This window comes from Cygnus olor, chromosome 24 (assembly GCF_009769625.2).
Source record: "Cygnus olor isolate bCygOlo1 chromosome 24, bCygOlo1.pri.v2, whole genome shotgun sequence".
Lineage (NCBI taxonomy): Eukaryota > Metazoa > Chordata > Aves > Anseriformes > Anatidae > Cygnus > Cygnus olor.
The window spans coordinates 2,142,391-2,154,011 of NC_049192.1; positions in this window are offsets into that span (position 1 = coordinate 2,142,391).

Sequence of the window (11,621 nt, forward strand, 5' to 3'; positions counted from 1 at the left end):
AACCAAAGCCAGCAACTGTCATGGAGCGATAACGGCCAGTGAAGGAGCGATCACCGTGACTCATTTCTGGCCGTGTCCTCGGGCAGCCCTCTGCAGGGTCAGCTCGGGCCACAATTGTCCCTCCCTCCTGGGACACATGAACTTAAAAATAAATAAACAAAAACTGGAGGGGAAAAAACAAAAAAAAAAAGAAATGAAAACCCCAGGTTTTCAACGGGCAGCCTGCAGTGAGATACACGAGGCACCGCTCCAAGTCATCCCCTGTGGCTCACGACTCAGACCAGCACCACCCGGCCTGCGTCCTGGCCTGGCATTTGCTGCGTGCATCAGGTGCTGCGGCCACCCTGCAGAGACACCGTGGGCCCCAGTGTCAACCAACACACACCAAAACCATCAGTGTTTGGGGGGGAAAAAAAAAAAGTTTACCACAGCAGAGGGATGGCATCACAGGGTGAGCTCCATGCACAGTTGGAGCTGGCGTGAGACGAGCGGAGCAGCGAGCCCCAGGGCACTGCGCTGGGGACAGGTGAGCTCAGGATGAGGCCCTAGTGCTGCGGCCCCTCTGCAAACCCAAACGGGACAGCGCTCCCTGCACACCATTTTCCATTTTGCACACAAAAAAAGCAAACTCAGACTATGAAAGCGATGTCCCCCAGCAGGCCAAATCCAGGCTCTGCTGACAGCTCAGAGCATGGATCTCCCTGCCCACAGCCCTGTTCAGCTGAATTAACCCTCACGAACGTGTCCCTCCCTGCATCCCTGTTCCATCCATTGCTTCTTAATCTCTGGTATTTAAAACCCAGCCCTGGGACGGGGGCAGGGAGCGGCCCCGTAGGGCTGTGCTGGGCTCAGCAAAAATGCTGCTCGTGCACCCCGAAAGCTGCTGCGCTAGAGGCCAGCGGCAGCGGCGCGCTATCCCACACCACGTAGTGCTGAGGTAGTTCCTGCCAATCTCAGTGTCAGTCTGGGTGTTACAGTAACAGCGCAGGACTCTCACAGATCTCAGAGATGGTGGTTTTCTGTTTGTTTTTTTTAATCCCACAGAAGCAAATGATTTCCTTGCTGGGTATCTCCTTTCTGATAGCTTACCCTGCTGCCTGAGCGGCCTCCTGACACGTAGCCCTGCTACCTGGGAGCCTGAGTCAGCCACGTGCCGACTGCTCACCTAAAGGAACCCAAGCTGTTCACCAGGCCCAGCACCACACCTCCTGGCTGGCAACAGGGGGCCGCAGAGATTTCAGTCTGGTGTGGGTTGCACACAGTTAAACCACTTCTAGGGTTAAATATATATATACATATATATATATATATATAAAAACTCTGGAGGAAAAGAACTGGAGATTTGGTCTACAACCAGGGGAGGTTTACCAGACCTTCAGCTCCCAAAACATGAAGCAAGCCAGGGGTCAGGATCTGGCCAGAACATGAACCCAGCAGGAGCACTGCGGCTGATCCAGCCTGCCGTAACGCAGCACAAAAACCCACGCCTGGCTCCCACCATGACCCATCCTCCAGAGGCACCAGTGAGGCTTCCTTCAAGGGGTAAAGCCAAAAACAAGCTCCCAGTATTTTATTTTCCTCTTTAAAAAGTCCAGCCGGCAGTTGCTCAGCAGAAGCCCAGCCCCTGCTCCGAGCCGCCTGCTCCCTGCAGCCCCACGAGCCCAAGGCACGCACTGTGGCACAGGACCGGGACAGGAACAGCGCAGTGGGGCCGCAGAAGTCCAGGCTTGCACAACCGTGCCATCACGCAGGCAGGGATTTTCATGGTGAAACCAGCTGAGCTGCAACAGATGAGTCATTGCCAGCGGGCACGGGAGCTGGCTCGCCAGCCCAGCACCGGCAGCTCTCCGCTCTCTGCAAGGTGCCGCGGTGGAGGCAGTCACTCTGTCCTTCCACGGCTTTCATCAGAGAGATGTCCAGATCTGGGGAGAACGCAGAGCCCAGACAGAAAACAGACAGAGCACACATGCGGGGTGTGCACAGACAAGTCAGTGGTTTCAATAGCACTTCAGTCACGTCACTGCAAATCATGCATGAGCACATGCACACATGGATAAAGCTCCTAAGGACTTCAAAAGTGCCCGAGCATTAACTATTCATGGCTATAAATTTCACTTGAAATAAGGAACGTGCCAAGTGGCATCTCATCAGAGCATCTGCCTCCTGAAGGAGTAGTTCCTTCTGTTTTTTCTTTTTTCTCTTCAGAAACTTCCTCTTGGTGGTATGATGGCGCTGAAGCCCTAAATGGACAAAACCAAAAGAAACAAGCACTGCTTTTTACAATTTTTAAATTGCAGAAGCTTTCAGAACTTTCCTGATTTCTGCTGTGGTTACAGTTAACACTTGTTATTTAACTTTTTTTAACAGGTTGGGCCACTAATGCCTCTCTGCGCCCTAGATTTCAGCACCACGTGACCCTGAAAATGGGGCTTTTGTCATGAAAGAGGTCAGGAGCAGTGAGAGCGCTGAGCAGCGCGCCCCAGTGCAGCACACACAGCACCGAAGCGGCGCAGGAGGAAGCGGGCACGGGGCTCACGGGCTGGCACTTTCCTATTTGTGCTGTGGTGGCAAGAGCCTGGCTCACCCGCAGTGCGGGTTACTAAAGCCAGCAGCAGAACAGCACCACGCTGTTAGTGCTCAGGGCCTAGTTTCTGGGAAGGGCTCGTCCTCGTCCAGGGTGCCAGCATCCTGCGGAGTCACCGGTGCACGTGCACGAGACCTGAGCATCCTTTTTGAGACAGGGCAAAACCTACGCGCAGGCGCCAATCCCACCCCGCTCTGTGGGGCTCCACTTTCAGTATTTCAACGAGTGAAATCTAAGCTCAACGCCTATTCATTTGTGCTCCGGCGTTACCCGTAAGATGGAGGAGCAGCGGCTCCGGCTGTCTCATAGCGAGAGGCTTGTACGGGCGGTGGTGCTGCACCCTGCGGCATGGGGTCTGACGCACGGGGCCAGGAGGCAGCACGGGGCTGTCCCCACAGCAGCCCTGCCCGCTCTCGGGATTACAAGCTGCCTTTTCACTCTCGGTCTCAGTGGGCTGACGAGCAGGGCTCTTGCAGGGGTGGCATACGAGCGGATGCTCCTGCTCCCAAGGACCGGCGACGCTTGCTCCGGCGTGTGCGGGCAGATGCCTGCCTGGGGACAGGGCCCTGCACGCCGGGCACCCCACACAGCTCCAGGCTCCGTAGGCACAAGCCTCACTCCTCACTTAGGAATTCAAACAGCTCAAGCGTCACCTCGTCCCTTGCAAAAGCCCAAGCCATCCATTTTCTGTAGACTTTGAGATTTGAGGGCAAATATTTTGGGAGGAAAGATTTCGCCAGCTGCCCCAACAGCAGGGTTTCTCCTCTAACACCGTGCAGCAGACTGTCCTAGCCCTTTTCTGAGTGCTGTGGGTTCCTATCACAAACTCCTCTATTCCTCTACAGCAAGGCAGAAAGAAAAAAAAAAAAAAACGTGTGTTAACACTCCATGAAACACCCCTATCAAAAAACAAGCATGTCAGTCATTGGTAAAGCACCGCACCTGGCCATTTCCATTTTGTTTCTCTGTAATTACTGTTTACCAGCAACACTCCAGTGTAATAAGGCTTGAAGAGCCACCCATGTCCTTTTCCATGTGTAGTGCTACTAGGAAGCAGAAGGGAGCAGCCCCACCGCTGCCTCCTGTGCTCCCGTCTCAGGCTCTCACGCGCAAGGGGCACACACAGTCGGTGGATATGGGCATCAGCCACAACGCACCAGGCTGGGGAAGCCCCTGCACAGCTTCTGCTGCTGCCCCAGAAACCGTGCAGAGCAGATGGCAAATCACAAGCAAAACGGCCGGATAAAAGGAGCCATGGGATGTGCAAAGCAAAGCGATTCCCCCCACCGCACCTGCGGCTGGTGCATGGGGCTTGCGCAGGGAGCTTCGGGAGCGAAGGGGCCAGTTCTCAGCAAGGCGCCCACTTTCAGCGAAGCTCCTTTCCCATGCGGCGTGCCGGGCTCTGCACGCCCGCCGAGCCCCCGGCACCCGCCCCGCAGCGGCGCCCAGCACGCTCCGCGCGCGTCTCCTCCGCACGCAGGTGGTTTCACAATGACTAAGGGCTGGTTACCCTCAGCAATACGGAGACCAGCGGCAGGCTGGCAAAGCAGCCACCTAACAGGAACAGCAGCCACTTGCTTTCCTCTCAGCTCTAAATCACTTTATCCTGATACATTATGAGGGTTTGGGGAGGATTCAGTGCTTGGTGTCGAAACCGAGCCCCGGGTGGTTTACAGGACACCGTCAGGGTGAAGCAGCAGGCTGACGTAGGACAGAGAGACGCACAAACCCTGTGACATTTTTTCGTCCTATTCCACCTGTTAATCCATTAGTTTGTGAAAGGGTCAGAGCACAGTTCAGAAGCAGGGACTCACCTGGTTAGACAATGATATGGAGGAAGGAAGGAAAATCATCAAATTATTTCCCAGCCATGTCAGCTCTTTGGATGCCTAAGTCTGAGCGCTTCCCTGGGCTTTCTGACTGAGGAGGAGATGGAGATCCCAGCCCACAAAGTCGGTACAAAACCCTGGTTTGCTAGGAATGGTAATTCGGTGGTCTGCACCAGCCTGTTCTCATTTCACATCTCTGCTTTCCGTGCTGTGCTACCCTTTGCCTCTTGACAGCTTCTCTCCACCATTTCATCACACCCCGAAGCAACAAAATCTTCTCCACTCCAAGCAATTTGGTATTTCGAGGCTGGACTACAAGGTTCATTTCTTGAAAACAATGCCAAGTTTCTTTTTCCCTGAGTTGAAAAGTCATTTCCTGAATCTTTTACAATGCTGACCCCAACTCCTGCGATCAGCACATCCCACACACCCTCTCTACAACCTGCTGACAGCTTCCCACTGCTGGTACCTTACCATAGTGAAAAGCTTGTTTTAATGCTCCTGGGCATGATACTTTTACAGCTGAGTTTAAATTATCAATCAGTCATCATTGCCTTAACCTGTGCTGCAAATATCAGTCATCATGCCTTAACCTGTGCTGCAAATATCCTTGCCCAAAGTCTCTGATTTTACAGTCAGCTTCAGCAAGCACTCAGCAGACTCTGTCTAACCACAGGGTCAAGCAAGACTAATGCTTGGCCCTTTACTAGTTTGGCACTCGTGAGCACTAAGTGACTAGCTGTGCCAATGCTGGTCGTTCCAAGCACCGCAGCAGGAAATCCTGACAACCCTCTGATGACCCCAATCCCAATTCTTAGAAAAATACTACCGTCATCTGATATTTCACAAAAAGCTTTGCATTTCTAAACTGTGCAGCTTACCATCAGCTCCTGATAACAAGGTCTGACCTGTGAGGTCTGAAAGGCAGCCGGGGCAAGGGCAGCCTCCAGTTAAACCACAGAAGAGACATCGCAGCCAGGCTTTGGAGCAGGCACCGCAAAGGGAGCTGGTCCAGGACTTGTGCAGTGCAGCTTCAGACAGGACCTAATGCTCCCAGAGGGCAGGCTGAAGCCCTCCCTTACCTCCTGGGGTTACCTTCAGGCTCAGTGCTGCAGGGGCTGTGGGGTGCTGGGACAGAGAGGTCCATACATCCCCCAGCACAGGCCACCAGCAGGTAGGAAGCAAACAGAACAGCTCTGAAACATCACCAAGGCAAAATCTAAGCCTTGCTTGAAGGCCTAGCACACCTGGGGTACCAACAGACTGGAAATATAACAAACTGCAAAGCCTACGTGGCCAACAGAAGGCTATGGTTAGCTTCTACTACACTGAGAACAGGTTTACTAGTACTGATAGTACATACATGGAAAAATACCTACTCTAACTCATAATCCTTGTCATAAGAAAAGTAGGGGCACGAACAAAATAGTCTATTAAGCACAACTGCTTAGTCCTGCTCTGTTCTGATCTCTGTCTGCATCCCTTGCACAACGTGCCTTCCTGTCCCGCACAGCCCCGGCGGCCCTGGGGACAGCGTGTCCTCGTGGGGACGGCCAGCATTGGCCAACACCGAGCAGGCAGCGGGCAGCTGGTGGCACGTGGCTGCGGAGGGGGAGGTTAGGTACTGCAAGCTCTCCAGGCCCCGCTTCTGTCCCTGCAAGAGCAGCAACTACTTCTGGCATCAGCAGACAAGGAAACGAGATCTTTGTGATTCATCTCTCAGGTAGTGGCAAACACTGATGATCTACCTGGAGCAGAGCCAGGTTTTTGATCAAAACCAATCCCCTCAATAGTGTGAAATATATTTTTTTTCCTCAGCAGGAAGTTTGCTGCTAAAAATAAGAAGGTGGGGTGAGGAGAGAGCGTTTATTTTCCTACCAACTACTGAAAATTTAAAATGATGCAGTGAATCTTTCACATATTCCTTCAGAGTCAGCAGGTCACACGTACAGTCCCTTGATTTTACTTGAAGTGCTGGGCAGCTACGTCATAGCACATACATACGTGATGGACAAGAATGCTCAAAGGTTAAATAACACAACGTGAAATTCCGCAGCTTCAGCTCCAGGGGCAGAACCGACCCTTGGCACAAACCCCATCCCCTCAGTGCCTGTGGCAGCGAGGGGTGCCAGTGGACATCTGAGCTTTTTCACCTGCGGTTTTGAAGGGATGTTTGCCATGCGGAGCTGGCGCCACTCTGCAGGAGGGAGGCTGGGCCCAGGACGAAGCCAGCCCAGCACCAGCCTCACAGAAGCCAGGGCAGAGGCCCCACGGCAGGACAGGGTGTAACGTGAAGGAAGGAGGCACGGAGGAGTTAGGCCATAAGCCAGACACACAGGAGAATGGCTCTGAGCCCTCCCAGAAGACCTGTTCAGAGGCAAGCCCCACGTGTGGGAAGCCTCGGGGATGAAGCTGCCTCCTGGTTTTGTCACTGCACTCAGGCCCATGCATGCTCTGTGTCTGGAGCTAAAAAATGCAGCCCTCAGAGCCCAGGGACGCCCTTTGCAGCCTGTCCCACTCCTCCAAAGCTGCAGACAGGCCCAGGGGGAGAGCAGGAGGAGGACTAGAGGAGCGGGCCCTGGGAGGACGTCCAGCTCTGGTCCTGACTCTGGGAAGGAGCAAGAGCAATGGCCAAGGAGCTGCTGAAGGAAGGGACACCGAGGCACGCTTTGGTGGCAGGAGGCCTGGCTGGATGTCCCCATTGGGCCAGGACAAGCACACATGTCCGAGGCACCAGCACCTCAGAGCTGCCCGTGGTTATCAGCCTGAGGTGCTGACAATCTGCTCCAGGGGTGGGGGTGGGATAGAGCGCTTATCTGCCATCATCTGTGCTACCACTCCTGGTTTCCAGTTATGTTTGAGGTATTTTCATAAAGAGTAAGCATGCAAGAGTATCTCTTGCTAATCTCATTGCCCTTTATCTTGGTGGCTCATCTTTAGCTTCTAGTTGAAATTAGCCATCTATGTCTTCTTTTAAGGCCAAGCAAAGGTCAGGCTGCACTGTTTGACATGACTACAGGTGTATGGAGATTGCGGTATTGGTATTTACCTGCTGAAGCTACTGAGGAGCAAACGAAGACCTTCACAAATTTGGCTCCAGACAACTTCCTCCTGTTCCCAAATCACTCATGGCTTCAGAGCATTTCCACGCTGAAAAATGGGAAGAGAAAAACACGTTCTTGAAAGCTCCAATGCTTGGTGCCTGGGTCCCCACCAGCGGTGCGAGGATGCTGCAGGATCCTCCTGCCCCAGGGGAGCTCTCTGCTGCCGAGATAAACCACAGGCTCCCCTTGGGAGGAAGGTCTGGTACGACAGAGCCCAGGGGAAAGCAGAGAAGCTCGCCAACCTTTCCTCTGCACAGGTGCCCCCTTTGCACCCCGCAGCAGTGGCTGCTCGCACCCTGGGATGCAGGGGAGCCTCCGAGCTGGGTCCAGGGCTCGCGGTGTGGGGGCTGCAGAATGTCACCTGCTCTGCAGGGCCAAGGGGAACGGAAATATCGCCCTGAAACAGCAACAGGGCAATACTTAGCTGACTTGCAAGGTAAGACGGGATCTACCCGTACCAGAAGGCTCAGATATATCCCGTACGAGGATTAACCCTGCACCTTTGGGTGCTGGAAAGCCCGAGATACCCAGATTGTGGGTACATGGAGCCATGGGGGCACCCATCCACTGGGGGCACTGGGTTCTCCGGAATCCCAACCCGCCACCCTTGCCCCAGCCTGGCCCAGGACACCCCCACGGCACCCATGTCACCGGGTTTCTGTGCTCTGCTCCCACCGCAGCTGGAAGGGTTTGCGAGGAGTGGTGGCCACCACTTCTCCCTGCCCCACAACAGAGCCTTTGCTCAACGATTTTATCTTAGATCCCCTTTGATCATTTTTACTAAGCATGACGTATAGAACTGGTCTCGTCTCTCCCCAAAAGCTGTATTCCTTCACACTGCTTTTTTCATCCTCACCTTGCATGGGAAAGGAAACACTGTCATACATTTCCCCAGCTCATGGCTGCCCTCTTCTCTCCTCTACAGCCTATTTATTTACAGCACTTTTTGACCAAATCTGTCTAAAAATTTTGCTTTCAAACCCGAAGCAACAAAATATCGCCCTGTATGAGTAAGTCTGTTCTCACCCAACGCCCACACTGACCCAGCTATTCCTTTTAGTATCAACATCTTTACAGAAAATAGACCTCTGTTTTCATCCACCTAGACAGACTGTATGAAAGCAGTGACAGAAAAAAGAGTCTGGCAGCGTGCTGCAGGGAGCGCAGGGCCCCTCTGAAGGGATTCATGCAGGGAAGGGGAGGAGAAGCGGCTGCCGGGTGGGTGAAGCTGTGCAGAGCCCAAAGCCAGGACCAGGGAGCTCCAGCCCCAGGCTAGAGGAATGGGGGGGACACGGGAGACCCCGGGGAGCTGCAGTGACCACCACCACGAGACCTGTAGTGCCCATACTGGGCTGGGACGGGTTTTGCAGAGCCAGCTGCTGCCTCTCCCCGGGGCACGCTGCTCTGCTCCGCTCTCCGCATCTCCCTCCCCAAACGACGTTTCGAGCCGCAAGCCTTCACGCTGGAGTTGAGGTTTGTGTCAGTAAGCACTGTGATTTCCAGAACTGGCTTTCAGTAATAAAGGAAATGCAAACCTCAGACCCCCCGCCCCGCAAAGACAACGTTTGGGTTTTTATTGCTAGAATTACGTTTGTTTATAAAAACTTCTTTCCAAAACATTGAACCTGCGCAAGCCCTTCAGAGCTAACGGCAGCTGTGGGCTGAGCCCTTGGAAAAATTAGCCTGCGCTTCACACCTCTCAATGCTGTGCATATTTGTGTAGTCCACATTTCCGCTTCTGTAGAGCGATCTGCATTGTGCAAACGGACATGACTTACTGTTAGGGCTTTAAGTATTAGCTCACTGTTTTGGAACTTGGCAGCTGAAGAAAATGACTCCTCCCTACTTGGCTTTTGCAAGAGTGACTGGAGGAGGTCGCCAGAGCTCCTTCGCTCTTTCTCTTGCAGCACCTTTGTGGGATTTGACTTCTTTCCTTCCTGCCCCGTTGCACAACAGCATCCCACAGCAGCACTTCTCGGAGCAGCCCATGCACTGGCCAGGATCCCAAAGCCTTCCCCGCACAACTGCTGCGCGCTCGGTGCCACCACTCCACGCTTGTGTGTTCAAACAGTTCATCAAAAGCAGCAACATGCCAACCTGCATCCCCCATCCAAATACAGTGATCGAGACACGGCCTTGCAGCGAAGGCAAGGACCTGACTTTTGGCTTTGGGGTCTTGCACCAAGCACTTGGCACCACACACAACATGCAAATGACAAACGACACAAGCTTTTCAGTCAGTGCATCTCCCAGCCTCAGTGTTTCCTGACATTTTTTCCATGCTGTCGGTGCTGCTGGGAGCTGTCACAGGTGCTGCATGGAGCCACCACCCACGACGTGGGGATGCTCTCCCTGTGGTCACTGCCGAGGCTCTTCCTCCTGTCCCTCCTGGCAGCATGGGCCTTGCTCAAACCATATACATAACAGGAAAAAAAAAATATATAATATATAATATTAAATATTTATGTATATAAAGTAAGCTGGCTTAACAAAAGACAGAGCCCCTGGCAAACAACACTTCCAGTTCACCAGGAACTGGGCGCAGGGGGAACTCGGGGCAGCCAGGGCCAGGAGCCTGGTATGGAGCAGAGCTGCAGCACAGCACCTTGTCCTCGTGGGCTTCATTGGAGGGATGCTCAAGGGCAGGAAGGAAAAAAGTGACAGGACTCACACAAATGGGGACCCTGCTTCAGTCCACAGCACACTGCGGGCAGCCAGGCAGGGCGAGCTGGTCTTACCTGGCCCAACGCAGCAGCCTCCCAGGCCAAGAAGCGCTTGAAGCGACAGCTCTGATGAACTGGTAGTGAACTGGAGCTGCTGGAAAGGGGAGGTGCTGGGGAAGGCCCGGGATTGGCCCTTCTCTGACGATAGCAGCGCGGGTCCTGTGCAAGCAGCTGGTCACAGTCCCAGGGTCCCCAGGGGTCTCGTGTGGCACTCCAAACCTGGTGGCATGGGAGTGAACTTTGGACCCAACTGGGATGGAATTTCACCCAGACATAGACTGAAAACACCTCCAAGCTCTCCTGCATGTGGGGAGAGCAAAGCCGATCGCATCCATCAGTCCCATTACAAGCAGCAAGAGGCAGCATCAGGAGAGCGCTGGGGCTGAAGATGTGTGAGCCAAGGAGCCCCAGCAAGCCGGGGAGCCCCGGGGCAGCCCCTCCAGGTCACCACGGCTGCTCCAACACCTCCAGCACCCACACCACAGCCTGGTCACCCCAACCTGCGCTACGGGGTGCACATCCCAACCCACGCTGCAACAGCCCCAGGAATCCTCACAGCACCTGGGAACTTCTCCAGCTGGGAAGGAAAGGCTGAGAGAGCCCCCCCAGGACCCCCAAGCCCAGCACTTACAGCCCCATCCCAGGGCGTACTGGGGCAGATCTCATCTAGGAGAGGGGTGCCCCCGAAATAAAAGCCCAAAGCCGGCTTAGCGAGGAGGCTGCAGCAGCGCCGGCAGCCGCAGCAGCACGAGGCTCATTCAATCAGTGCTGTCGGAAAAGCACAGCTCCATCGGCTGGAGCGGAAAGAAAAGTAACCCAGCTCCAAGCGTGAAATTATGAAACAAATAATCAGATAAAGCCTTTTGTATAGCTCGCTCAGAGCCTTCCTGCTCTGTGGTTTGGCAGAGCTCGTGGGCAGCGCTCCCATGTACCCACTCGCACACGTCACCTGCCCCTCGCGCCGCTCAGCGGCTGCCGACTCGCCCGGGGGTGCACAGGGGGACGCCCTGGGGACCCCCAGCCTGAGCCTCAGAGCCCAGTGGGGGCTCCTCGTGCCCGGCCCCCACCACCCGGGGAAAAAACTCAGGTCCACAATGAAAAGCGAGGGTTTGGAGTCAAACCACCTGACGGGACTCGTCCACTCGCACGAGCCCACCTGCAGCCCTGGCTGCTGCCCCCACACACCCTGCACCCCCCCCCTTAGCAGCCCTTCGGTGGCTTCTTCACCCCAGGAGGGAGCCCAAGAGGAGGAAGACGAGGAGGAGGATGGCACTGGGGATTTTGTTACTTCCTCCCCCTCTGCAAACGCTGCAGCCCCACACGGGGGCAAGCAGCACCAGCTCCCAGCGGCTGTAAATCCCAGCGCATCGCACTGCATGCA